The 14,800-nt window shown below is 38.1% G+C and overlaps 1 long non-coding RNA gene across 1 annotated transcript; it reads right to left on the bottom strand.

Moving 5' to 3' along the window:
- Positions 1 to 7,835: 7,835 nt before the first annotated feature.
- Positions 7,836 to 14,405, bottom strand: LOC115926141. The gene is made up of 5 exons (XR_004064990.1): positions 14,151 to 14,405; positions 11,840 to 12,006; positions 11,025 to 11,152; positions 10,620 to 10,748; positions 7,836 to 10,343 (listed from the first exon to the last, which is right to left on the bottom strand). It is a non-coding gene; the product is annotated as an uncharacterized LOC115926141 (long non-coding RNA).
- Positions 14,406 to 14,800: the final 395 nt, after the last annotated feature.

The raw sequence follows: 14,800 nt of genomic DNA, 5'->3' as shown, positions 1-14,800 counted from the left end.
AATTCACCTTCTATAGTTATGACACGCAACTTAAGAAATTTCTGATATGTGCCCTTTAATCGTAATTTTTACTCTGATGACGTCATCAAAATGAAAAATGGTTATTTAACTTGTAGAGAATTATCTTAGCTGCAACATTTAGAAATTTGGAAGAAAATTGATCAATATTTACAGGGATACAGTCAATTTTCCATAAATATGCTGACGTCATAATATGCAAATACGTATTTTGAGTTCCAAGGCCATTATGATGATGTCACGATACACTTAATGGGCAAATGAGACGTGGAATCATATCTCCGACTCATACTCTATCTAAATATGAAAACAAATTGAAGGTCACGGTTCATTTCAAAGAGCTATAATGGATTTTGTATAGGCATGTTTTTGCCCATATATGCTATGTATGAAAAGAGCTCGCGCGCACGGACATTTATCTTAAATTGACGCTCATCTTGTTATTAAAGGTCATAAAGAGATAAACATGGTATCAAATTCCTCGAAAAAATATGAGAAATATCATAAAAGAAAAAAAATGGCGATTCTATGTTTTGTAATGGTGTTACGCGCGAAAACGCGCGCGCATGCGCGCATGCGCGATTTTTTATAAAATGCTTAAAATGACCTGAAACGTATGCAAAATAAATTTGAGACGATTTTGAGCATTTCATTTTTTTTGCGCGCGCACTAACGCGCGGACGTACGCGCACGCGCGCGTTTTTGGACATGAAATTGAACGGACTGATATTGACCTTGATCATGATAAACATGAATGAGAAATACCTTTTGGTTATGAAGATACGATCATGAGTAAATTTTCAGAAAATTTCACAAAATGGCGCCTAGATGACGTCATCAGTCAAGGTCAAGGTTGAAAACCATACTGTGTTATGTCCATATGCTTATACATATGTGTACTAAATTTCAAAGCATTTGAATGAACCATTACAAAGTTATCATGCTAACAAAAAAGTGGGTCGAAATAAGAAAAATAAACTAGATTTGTAATACTTGTTTGGAACAAGTATAGGTGGGCTGATCCAACAAAAAATTGAGACAAAATAAAGGGTACATTTGAAATAGCTTTTTGTCTCAGCTACAACATATTCGGAGTTCAGCGTAAATGAAGCTAAAACGACGTAGATATTGCTCGCGAAAGACGGGAATGTAGAATCAAGTTTTGAAAAAAAGTCATGTCCCATAGAGAATACACGCTAAATGTGAAAAATTGACATGCCTCCTTTAATCGCAAAAATACGCCATGATGCCTTTGTCAAAATAAAGAATAATTAGAACTGCATCTGTAGAAAATTGTCTCAGCTAGAACGTATCAAAATTTGGAAGAAAATCGATCAATATTTACAGAGATACAATCAATTTTCTATAAATATGCTGACGTCATAATATGCAAATTGGAATTTTGAGTTCGGAGGCCATTATGATGACGTCATGAGTTAATTGAGGATCAAATGAGACATGAACAAATATCTCCGAATCATACTCTATTAAAATATGAAAAAAATTGGCGTCACCTTGCATTCTAAAGAGCTACAATGTATTTTGTATAGGCATGTTTTTGCCCATATATGCTATGTATTACAAGAGCTCGCGCGCACGGAAATTTTGTTTAACGGTCGATCATTCCGTTTTTAATAGTCATAAAGAAACAACCATGGCATCTATTTGTTTGTAAAAATATGTAGAATATTATGAAGAAAAAAAAATGGCGATTCTATGTTGTGTAATAGTTTTACGCGCGAAAACGCGCGCGCATGTGCGTGTGCGCGATTTTTTATAAAATGCTTAAAATGGCCTCAAACGTATGCAAAATGATTTTGAGACGATTTTGAGCATTTTAAAATTTTGCGCGCGCATTGACGCGCGGACGTACGCGCACGCGCGCGTTCTTTGACCTGAAATTGACCGGACGGATATTGACCTTGATCATGATAAATATGAATGAGAAATAACTTTTGGTTATGAAGATATGATCATAAGTTCATTTTCGTAAAATTTTACAAAATGGCGCCTAGATGACGTCATCAGTAATGTTTAATGTTGAAAACGTTATTGTGCTTTGTACATATGCCTATACATATGTGTGCTAAATTTCAAGGCTTTTGATTGAGCCATTTTCAAGTTATCCTGCCAACAAAAAAGTGGTTAGAAATAAGAAAAATAAATAATAAATAAATAAATAAATAAAGGCAATTCTAACGAAATTATAAGGTGGTCTGTACGTTATACAGCCCACCTGATAAATAATAAATAAATAATAAAGGCGATTTTAACAAAAATATAAGGTGGTCTGTATTAGATACAGCCCACCTGATAAAGGCAATTTTAACAAAAATATAAGGTGGTCTGTATTAGATACAGCCCACCTGACTAGTCATATAATTAACAGACTATTGGACGAACCTAAATGTCTTCAGAAGTGATTTGAATGAACCGATGGCGGGGCGTTACAAACATTTAATATTACATTTTGTTCCGTAGGGTGGGTCTATAGTGGCCCAGGGATCTTTCGCCGTAGATGTATACGTGAGATTGAGAGAGAGAGAGACAGGAACAAAAGTCATAGAATACATAGAGTTCGTGGGAGATAAAATTGATTGTTTTTTTTTTATCATTTCAGTTTGAAAGAATAATAGTACCAGTTTGAGGCGGGCTATGCTCGCTGTTTTTGAGGACCGCTATTCATTTTGTTTCGCGTTATGGATAGCGGACTTTATGAATAATGTTCCTTGTGAACGGCGGTCCATATGGATAGCGAGCTTGACCCTCGGAGCGTGCAGAACGTAAAACATTAATTATTAGGAAGCGATTCCAATTAATACAGTGGGCATTAGTATTTACAGGAAGATGCATGCATTCAGAGCGATCAAGATGACTGAGATATACATAATCATACTAATAATACTAATGAAGTCATGTTTATATAGCACATAATAATAAACTAGCAGGACCCGCGGAAATTGAAATTTGTTTGAATTTTTTTTTTTTTTTGTTGAAAGAAAATAAAACAGCGTCCTGTCCGCTTCCTTTTTGCGGACCGCCTCCTTTTTTTTTTTTGAATTTTTTTTGAATTTTTTTTTTATGAATTCTTTTTTATTTTTCGAAAGAAAAAAAAAACATGAAAAGTACTGCTAAAATGTATTTCTGATTTTTTAAAAAGAAAGAAAAAAAAAATATCGGCCGCCATCTTGAAAAATAGCCCGAATGTCAGGGAAAATGTACGGAGCGGCCATTTTGAAAAAAAAAAAAAAAAAAGGGCCTCCTCCTTCCCATTTTTCGAAAAAAACAGGACGCTAAACATGTTTTTTTTTAAATTTGGCCTTAAATAAAAATTAAAAAACGATCCAACTGTACCGGTAGTTATTCTCTAAGCCACTGGAACTGCGTAGAGTTCCGTAGTGTGGCGTACCGACTACGCAGAACTTAGGCTGCGTATTAATGGCAAATAGTCCCTGCGTAGGTTATGCTTAGGCTGGCGTACAGGTTTGCTTATGGTTGCTTACTGTGTGGAAAGATTTTACTGCCTTGTCGATCTGGCGTAGGGTAGCATACTGTTGCGTAGGCATGTAGCGTAGTGTTGCGTAAAAAGGCGTACTTTCTGCGCAAGTTTCTACGCCGAAAGTACGCAAAAAAAATTAAACATGTTGAATTGTTTTCGTTCATCTTGCGTACCCCTTTCCGTCCCTCAGCATATAGTAACGTAGGCCAGCGTAGTTAGTACGCAACACTACGCAACTCTACGTATTGACCCCACGCCAATTAGTGACCCGCAAGTGTCACAAATAAAGTATTAAAAATATGCTCATCTGACCATAATTAAACGCCTAAAACCCCCGAGCTTTCGGTTTTTTTTTTGTTCCTTGAAACCTGTGGACCCCACGCCTATATTACATATACAACTCGCTGCGATCTGATCTCTCCCCCCCCCCCGACTTTGAAGAACGTAACCCCGAGCTTTTTGGGGTTTATGGCCCCTTGAAACCCGTGGACCCCACGCCTATATTATAAATACACTCAACTCAGGACCCGCGGAAATCGCGGGATTCTAGAGGGGGGCGCAGGCAAAAAATTAAGTTTTTCATTTCGGGGGCTCTATTTCAAATTTTGGGGAAATTTTCGTGGGCTACTTTTCAACTTTCGGGGGCTCTTTTTTCTGGGGCTACTTTTTCATTAATTCATAAAAGGATAGGCCTACACTTTGTTGAGATTTGTTTAGTAGGCTAAGGTTTCAGGCTTCCTACTTCATAATTGCCTATTTTAAAAAACAAAACATTTTTCTAGTTCAATAACTAAGTTTTCATGCATTGATTTGATGCAAGAACTGTAACATAGTAGACCCTAGATTCTGATTATTTCTGACCATGAATTTCGATAATCATTTTTCAAAGTAAAATTTTCACAAGAAAATCAGACAGTCGTTTAAAAACGTAGACATTAGTGATACTTTTACTAATTCTAAGCTCGGGTTTCGTAAATCTATTCACGAAACTATATTGAAATTGCGGCAATAATCATGCAAACCAACAGATAACAATTTCAAAGTGTCAAATCTCTTCGACTCGAGCTCAGCTCAGCTGAACTCACACACACTACAGCGTAACTCCAGGAAGCTCGAACACCGGCGCCGCAGGCGTCGGACGCCTGCGGTGCGCGGTGCCGGTGTTGGAGCTTCCCGGAGTTACGCTGCACTGTGTGTACTGTATGTGTGTTGACTGAAGGCAGCTTGCGACTGAACTGTCAGTCCAATGGTTTTCTTGTGAAAACTTTCCTTTAGAAAATGATAATCAAAATTCAGTATACATGGCCGTAGTAATCACAAAATAAGCTTTGATTTCATACCTCCATTCACGAAAACTATATAAAAATCGCGGCAATCATGATGGAAATAGGTCTCTAAGTTTGGACGTCGACGGAATTAGCTCCGTGTATCTCTCTGGCTTGTGCAGCTCGTACAAAGGACACCCTATAGCAAGAGGGCTTACTCGGGGGGTAATCCCGCCCTTTGCATAGAGCATTTCATACGCAACATAATGTGAGTTGCTCGTCGTCTGTCGTGTCTCTCTTTAATACGGATGTAATGTTGAATATGCATGAGTTATCTCTGTCGTCACGCATAACCTGCATTATGCATATCGCGTCTGTTTTCGCCCTGGACGTCGACACGGAGGAGGACCTCGGGCGGAGTATAGCCAATTCCACAGAGTAGACTCTCCCGCGGACGATGGCACCGGTCACCGGGACCCCGAGGGGAGGGTTCAGGAGGAGATAGCTGCACCAACTTTGGTCGGCGATCTCATTAAAAAACAATAGAATACAAAGGCTCGCGGAGACGTCATGCCTCCCCCCCCCCCCCCGCGGAGCCTTAGCGTATTATTATTATAGACCAGCAGGACCCGCGGAAATCCGCGGGATTCTAGAGGGGGGCGGGGGTGTAAATAGATATATAATAATAATAATAATATTGGCATTTATATAGCGCTCTTACAGACATACATGTGTATCACAGCGCTTTACAACATATTATTATTACCCCGGTCATCGGATTCAGGCTTACCCGCACACAAGGTATGCACATTCTCCACTCCCTGGGGAGCATTCCAGCCAGTCGCCATTTTACAAGCGCCAATCCTTACGCAATACCTATTGTTCAGGTGGGATGATCTATCATGATCTATCATCCCCCCTGAACAATAGGTATTACGTATAGATCATCCCCCCTGAACAATAGGTATTACGTAAGGATTGACGCCCATGATAGAGACTCTGTAAATTAAAACCACCAAGAACTTTATTTGCCATTTATTAAAAAAAAAAAAAACAACGATCGATCCAACTCTACCGGTTGTTATTCTTAAAGCCTCTTTCACACTGGAACTGCGTAGAGTTGCGTAGTGTGGCGTACCGACTACGCAGAAATTAGGCTGCGTATTAATGGAAAAATGTTGCTTTACTGTAGTCCTTGCGTAGGTTATGCATAGGCTAGTGTACATGTTTGCATATGGTTGCTTACGGTTGCTTACTGTGTGGAAAGCTTTTACTGCTTTGTCGATCTGGCGTAGGGTAGCCGGTAGCGTACTGTTGCGTAGGCATGGCGTACAGTAGCGTAGTGTTGCATGAAAAGGCGTAATTTTCTACGCCGAAAGTACGCGAAAAAATTAAGCATGTTGAATTGTTTGCGTCCATCAGCATGTAGTAACGTAGGCCAGCGTAGTTGGTACGCAACACTACGCAAATCTACGTATGGCCCCACGCCAATTAGTGACCTGCCAGTGTCACAAATAAAGTATTAAAAATATGCTCGTCTGACCCTAATTAATTGCCTAAAACCTAGCTGTGAGCTTTCGGGGGTTTATGGCCCCTTGAAACCCGTGAACCCACGCCTATAAATACTCAACTCGCTGCGATCTAACCCTAATTAAATGCCTAAAACCCGTGAGCTTTCGGGGGTTTATGGCCCCTTGAAACCCGTAGACCCCACACCTATAAACACTCAACTTGCTGCGATCTAACTGATCCCCCCCCCCCACTTTGAAAAACGTTTCTTGGAGTCTGCATGTAACATGTAAGAATGGTGCAAGGTGATGCAGATTTTTTTTTTCAGCCCCCTCCCCCCCTCCCCACTCAAACGATTTTACTCATTACGCAACTGACTGTTTTGCAATCCATGAAGTCACATACTTCTGTCTGGTTGATATTGAACTATTAATATGTAAATGTACAATTCATAACCTTGTTTACATTTTATTTTAATTTACTGTAGATATAAGACAATATTAGTCTCCGATGGCTGAGTAGACGTAAAGTCGTATAGTTGTATAGCTGAGAGTCGTATAGTTGTATAGGTGTACAAAATTATGGCACTTCGGCCCGCACGCTGTTGTGTTGACGGGTTCTTCGATGGGTGGATAGACGTATGTGTAATTGTATAGTTGTACGATTATTGGCCTACTTGGCCTCTAAGTTTGGACGTCGACAGGAAGCCCCGTACCCTGATAGCAGAGACTGGTAAATATCACGTCATATTTACGTCTTGTACTACGTCTTTAAGACGACATAACACGACGTCAAAAAGACATGATTTTGCACCCGCACACGTCGTCACGAGGACGTCATATTTTGACGTGATTTTTACGTCTTATTAGTCAAAGAAAGACGTCTTTAAGACGTCAACTTGTACTATAGGAAGACGTCATATGGACGTCATATTTACGTCTTTTAGTTAAAGAAAGACGTCTTTAAGACGACATAACACGACGTCAAAAAGACTTGATTTTGCACCCGCGCACGTCGTCACGAGGACGTCATATTTTGACGTGATTTTTACGTCTTATTAGTTAAAGAAAGACGTCTTTAAGACGTCAACTTGTGCCATAGAAAGACGTATGGACGTCATATTTACGTCTTTTAGTCAAAGAAAGACGTCTGTAAGACGTCAACTTGTACCATAGGAAGACGTCGTATGGACGTCATATTTTGTCGTGATTTTAACGTCTTATTAGTCAAAGAAAGACGTCTTTAAGACGTCAACTTGTACCATATAAAGACGTTGTATGGACGTCATATTTTCTTTTTAGGTCTTATTGGTTAAATAAAGACGTCTTTAAGACGTCAACTTTCACCCAAGAAAGACCTGTATACGTTGTATGGACATCAAATTTTGACGTGATATTTACACCTTACTGGTCATTTCGATGTACCTTTTATCCTTACATGATCTTTACGTCTTTGTTGTCCTCTAAATAACATCTATAAGACCAGTAAAATCAAAGCAACAAATATTGCATCACATAATATATATATACATGCCAAACAGAAAGTAATTTTCATATTTTTAATGTACACGTATATGGTATGAAAATGGATAACAAAAATATAAAATACGTATTTCTATACCTTCTTATTCTATCTAACTTTGTTTTCCATTGGTACAAAATCTTTTCATCACTATCCTGACACTTCTTCCAAAACATGCTGTATAAATACCTAGTGTATTTCTGTCAGTCTCATAATTTATTTTAAGAAAGTTAACAGGCCATCACAAAGATACCTGTTTCGTTATAAATTGTGCTACAAGAAACTATGACATATTGGCTAAACTTATAAGTCTTACGGTTGTGGGAAGCAGGTTAGCAGCATAGAGACTAGGTAAAGCTATACTGATACCCGCAGGATTTTAGTAGACAAGCAAACAGCACACTGGGGAAGTTCCTCATATTCAGCAAAACAGCATAGTGGAAAGCTAGGCATTCATCAGTGCAGCTCTACCTCGTCTCCATGCTGCAAAACCGCTCCTGACAACCCCAAGACTTTAATGCAGATAAAGACTATCACATAAAACAAAAGGTTGTTGGAAAGAATTTCTGAGCATGAAAGATCAATTCTTGTTACATACAAGGGGAATATCTAAGTTCATGGCAAGAATTCAGTATAAAGTATAAAACTATACAATCTAAATCACACACAGGAGAAAAATGGCACAAATGATAAACACATGGCTTAGCTAAGTTATTTCTTACACTCAAAAGGAACAAGTTGGCAGCAAGGGGAACAGGGAGAGCTTCACTGATACCTGCAGAGTTTTCTGATGATGGTTGCTTGCCCGTCAAAACCATGATGTTCACATTTGGCGATACAGCATATTAGAAAACTGTGCAGAAATCAGCTCAACTGTACCTATTCTCTGTGCTAGAAACCTGCTTCTTATGGGCACATGACTTAAATATAAGAAAAGGCATTAGTGGCAACATTCATATTTATAAATATCAACAAATTAGTTTTGTTGCAAATACAGAAGCTGAAGTTCAAGTATAAAAATACAATTTATATCGGATAACATTCCCGCCAGTACGATTGGCTCAGTTGGGCAATTCCAAGGTGACTGTGGAATAATTATTCAGAAGATATTTCCCAGTTTAAGATAAAATAGCAAACATGCTGAAAAAGTTTAGCACAAAGAGATATATTCCATTGCTAATGTCACAACATTCATTTGGCAAGTCCCAGGAGTTTCACAAAAGAATTAAAATTTAACTTAAATTTTAACAGCAAATTCAATATACATGTAGGTAAGCCATATTGTGCTTTCAAAATCACAGATACAATCCAAGAATTTTATACTTTTAACTACCAATTTTTTTTCAAACCACAAGGTATTTATGGTTTTCATTGAAGGCGCTACTGTGTGTCACTCTTTAACGGTTAATTCTCCCAACAAAATTTTGAATTTTCCCCAACCGTTTTTCCATGAAAATAAGATATAAAACAGGCCTTTAAAAATCATTCAACGTCTAAATTTGGAAAAGGTATTGGAGCTAATTCTTTGCTTTGTGATGATTTACACTCACTTCAATTTAATCAAATTATAAAAATATAGTTGGGAGAATTAAGGACTGGATCAGATCAGTTTTCCCAATTTTTATCATCAATAGTGGTCTATTTTTAACTCAAATGTTCAGATTATCTTTAAGTGTACATACAGTATAGCATTGAAGTCAATACCTTAGCATCATTTTCTCTCATATGAACAATGTTACCGAGTCCCTTTAAGGCTCGTTCAGATATGATGCTGCAAAACAAAATCTCAGAGTTTTTTTAATGTTGACATAGAGTTCAATATGCTTTACATTTCTGTATATTATTTTTAAAAAAAGCTCACTGAATATGCGCAGTCCAAAACATACAAAGACTTGATGCCATTCGCTTTACACATAAAACCAAACTGCATCATTTTCGAAAATTGTTGGCGGTTCACATTCCGTATCTGAACAAGTCTTAGTTGCTTAATAATGGAATCGATTTGTATTGTATTTAACTCACTCATTTTTTCTCTATTACCAACTTATATATAATTTGCAACAGGTTTTAAGAACTGATAAGAAGCGGATGGGGGGTGGGGGTGAGCATGAGACTGAGCATATCAAGTCTACTACATTTAAGCATTATGAAACAGGTCAACTTCATAAATAGTAATTACAAATATATGCAAAATACTGGAATCTTTTACTCAAACTGTTATTATGTCAGTTCGTACACCCTGTAATTCATTAAAATTGTAAGTGACATGAATGGGAATTTCAGTTCCACAGCTTAGCCGTTCAGGTTTGTGGCTACACCTCACCTCTCCCCCTCCCCCAATCTCTCTCTATAAATTATAATGAAGTGAAAAAAAACCCTTTTTTCTAGCAGTTTAACTATCGGGTGAGTGTAGATCTACATGTAATTTTGGAAATATTCCTCTTCAGCTTGGACTCATGGGTTAGCTTTTGGGTGGAATCTCTGGCATTATGCACTGCTTTCAGATCCAGGGAACAAAGACGCAAGGAATTCTAGTGCATGAATAAAGCAAAAATAAAGGAATACAATTTAAGACAAACTTTTATATATTTTAAAACTAGAACATAAGCAATGAATTAAATAATGAATTATGTCAGAAAAGTACTGCTTGGTAAGATTTATCAGAAATAATTTCTTATTTCTCACAAACATAAAGTCAACACACCTTTGGATTTTAAACATTTGTGGGCAATGCAAAACGTGATTCAGGATTTTGTTTGGTAAATTATCAATACAATTGTAGTTTGCTGATGAGGGCCATGACTCACCAATCGGATTAGTGGAGCCATCGATTTGGAAATATTCCTCTTCAGCTTGGACTCATGGGTTAGCTTTTGGGTGGAATCTCTGGCATTATGCACTGCTTTCAGATCCAGGGAACATAGATGCAAGGAATTCTAGTGCATGAATAAAGCAAAAAGAAAGGAATACAATTTGAGACAAACTTTTATATATTTCAAAACTGGAACATAAACAATGAATTAAATAATGAATTATGTCAGAAAAGTACTGCTTGGTAAGATTTATCAGAAATAATTTCTTATTGCTCACAAACATAAAGTCAACACACCTTTGGATTTTAAACATTTGTGGGCAATGCAAAACGTGATTCAGGATTTCGTTTGGTAAATTATCAATACAATTGTAGTTTGCTGATGAGGGCCATGACTCACCAATCGGATTAGTGGAGCCATCGATTTGGAAATATTCCTCTTCAGCTTGGACTCATGGGTTAGCTTTTGGTGGAATCTCTGGCATTATGCTTTGCTTTCAGATCCAGGGAACATAGACGCAAGGAATTCTAGTGCATGAATAAAGCAAAAAGAAAGGAATACAATTTAAGACAAACTGTTATATATTTTAAAACTGGAACGTAAACAATGAATTAAATAATGAATTATGTCAGAAAAGTACTGCTTGGTAAGATTTATCAGAAATAATTTCTCATTGCTCACAAACATAAAGTCAACACACCTTTGGATTTTAAACATTTGTGGGCAATGCAAAACGTGATTCAGGATTTTGTTTGGTAAATTATCAATACAATTGTAGTTTCAGGGATGCCAGTTAGAATTGATCAGAGGGCCTGAAAAATCACCTAGAATGTGCTAGCTTGTACACAAAAAACCTAAACTATGGTATGAAAATAACTCGCCAGGGCCTGAATTCAGGCTATTGCCTGAAAACTGGCATTCCTGTAGTTTGCTGATGAGGGTAGAATGAAAGCTCCTTGACCTATGCTGAAGGGTAAAAAAACACTGTTTGAAACTCACATAATATTGTCGGTTATTGCAACATACCTGCAGGTTTTAGTGATCTAAAATTAATTGAATTATAAATATATTTGAAACTCATGACAAATAACTGAAATAAGCCTTTCAAATGAAATGAACCATTATGTAGTGTCTAATTGGTCAGTGTCTCAGTGATCATGCACAATATGACAAATAAATGTACAGAAATAATACAAGTACATGTACACATTTACCGATAATGGCTTCAACTGTTTCAAGAGGCTGCTGATCCTTAGGGAAGTAGGGAACATCCACAAGGTTGAGAGAGAGTAGCATTTTCTGCATGGTTTCACATCAATACACTGAGGCCAAAATGTGCTTTGAATCCACTTCTTTGACGAAAGATGTTAAAAAAGGATGCCTACAAATAAATGAGAAAATGAATAAAGAACAAAATGAATGGTTGATAATGTATGCATGTGCAACACATATACTACAAACTTCTTTGAACAGCCTGTGGGGAAAGAATTTTGTTTACCATTTACAGGTCTAACCGATTATTTCCAGATAAAGATTTCTGTATACGCGGTAGCCTATAAGATAACTTTGCTGTCTAAAGACTATAGAAACGACTTGTTTAAGGTTACATGTTTGTGACACAAGTCACTGCTTTATTCCTCTACGTATCGACACGTAATGCTCAATTTCCAGACATCTGGGCCCGGGCCGGTAGTACACTTTCTCACAGGTTTCACTTTCACTGCAAACCGCTGCACATTACAAGTGCATACCGATGGTGGTTGCGGGCGGGCGCACGCCTGTGTGAAGTTATCTACCGTACAATGAGGAGGTAGATCACTTCACGCAGACTTACGTGCCCCCGCAACCCTCCATCTGTATGCACTTGTATTGTGCAGCGGTTTGCCGTGCAACCTGTGAGAAAGTGTATACTACTATCAACGTTTTTCCGAAAAAATACTCCCCCCAAAATAAGAAAATTGACCAGAAACAGGTTAGAAACATAACGACTTTTAAATCATGACCGGCATTATTTGAACATTTCATGAATATTTGCTTGATTTGGGGTAGGCATAGATCTGGACCTATGTTTTAGATTTTTAGGACTCTCTCCACGCTAACTCCGGGAAGCTCCAACACCTGCGCCGCAAGCGTCGGAGATTCGGGTTTGTGCATCAAAAAACATTCTAACAGCGGGTTGGGTGACATTATCTCAAAATATGCAAAGGGAGTAATTACAATTTTGACTCACTAGGTTGCTCGACTCCTCTGGGCATCTAGGCGGCAACTTGAAATTATAATTTGAAGAAGTCTTCGATGGGAAAAAGGGGGTGATTCTTCGTCCTATCCTGACGATTCTACCATGTTTCGTCGATTCAACCGGCAAAGAGAAAGTACGCACTAAGTACGCATGCGCGGTAGTGCATACTTTCTCTTCGCCGTTTGAAACGACGAAACAACATGGAAGAATCGTCGGGATAGGACGAAGAATCACCCCCTTTTTCCCATCGAAGACTTCTTCAAATTATAATTTAAAGTTGCCGCCTAGATGCCCAGAGGAGTCGAGCAACCTAGTAAGTCAAAATTGTAATTACTCCCTTTGCATATTTTGAGATAATGTCACCCAACCCGCTGTTAGAATGTTTTTTGATGCAAGCTAGAACCCGAAGCTCCGACGCCTTCGGCATCGGCGTCTGAGCTTCCCGGAGTTATCTCCACGCCAGAGTTAATGGGTCACTGGTAAAATAGTCTGGATATGATTCTAAACTAGTAGTAGATCTACAGTATTGCTTGGAATAAAGTAGACACTCTCACACTGTGTCACGCGTGACTGCATGTATTATCCGTCTTTGACTTCTTCTTCTTCTTCTTCAATATAATCTGCCTCCTTCAATACTGAAGATTCTTGCTGATGCCGTATACTCCGCCTGATTGGGGTGTGCAGGTGGACCATTACCATGATTACACCGGGTTTTCCCCCTACTCTTATACAAAAAGTGCAATGGGTTCTTAACGTGCAAGGGTGGTGACTCTCCTGTACGAGGGACGGAGTGTTTTCCACTTGACATAGCCTGCGTCTATGAACAAGGGAAGGGCAGTAGATCTAGACCTAGATCTAGTGCCAAAGCTTTCATCAGTTTGCTTCTCTTATTTTTCTGCTTTCTTTTAGTTTTAGTCTTTTAGAGCAGTTGTATATTCGAGTTAGATTTCCCTTTAAAGCCATGCAGCCCATGTGTAGGCAAATGAGTAAACTTTTTTGCTTTAAATGATGCCCCATGGCATGCATACTGTAATGATTCAGTGATTCTATAATAACCGCCCCGTCACTACAATACCTTCAATCAAGACCCTACATAAAAATACATATATGGGATCATACATTCCAAATCTTGTCAGCAAGTGTTGAAAGTCCGAGCTCACTATCACTGACATTATAGTGACATAAGATCATACATTGAGTCTACATATCAACTTTTCAGAACAAAAAAACAGTAACTATAGATTTATGTACTTTTTGTAAATAAATTAGGTAATTCTAGGACTTACCCATACTGTAAATTTGCAGGAGAAAACGAGAGTATTCAGGAGGATGATACTTCATGCAACGGCTTTTTTACTCTGAATTCAAATACATTACATACACATCGCATAGTGCATGTAGTCCTACGCCTTGCATGCCTTGAGTACTATGCATCTGTACACACACGTACACACTCCCGTTTGAACTAGATGCGAGCATGTTTAGTCTTGATCGATATTGCAGACCTTGGTGCGTGTTAAGATGTTGCACAATCTGTAAATTGGTCCACTATAATGACTAATGACATTTGAGGGGGGGGGGGGGAGTTGTTCCCTAATTTCAATTCTGATAATTGCCCTATTTACTTTGACTTATGCTCATATTAGATGTTGTAGTCTTTACCCGATTATTATCTTGGAAATGATTAGGTAATTAGAGACGTCATAATGACGTCGTTATAACGTCGTCCTCACGACAAAAAATATCTTGGAAAAATAGTCTTTAAAAGAGGTCATAATGACGTCGTAATGACGTCGTCAATACGACAAAAAATATATTGGAAAAAATAGTCTTTTAAAGACGTCGTAATGACGTCGTCGATACGACAACAATTATCTTGGAATAAATAGTCTTTAAAAGAGGTCATAATGACGTCGTCAATACGACAACAAGTATC

Source organism: Strongylocentrotus purpuratus, unplaced genomic scaffold, assembly GCF_000002235.5.
Source record: "Strongylocentrotus purpuratus isolate Spur 01 unplaced genomic scaffold, Spur_5.0 spur5_scaffold_19, whole genome shotgun sequence".
NCBI lineage: Eukaryota > Metazoa > Echinodermata > Echinoidea > Camarodonta > Strongylocentrotidae > Strongylocentrotus > Strongylocentrotus purpuratus.
Note: the sequence above shows the minus strand (reverse complement) of the source record. Positions and strands in the feature narration are given on the sequence as shown.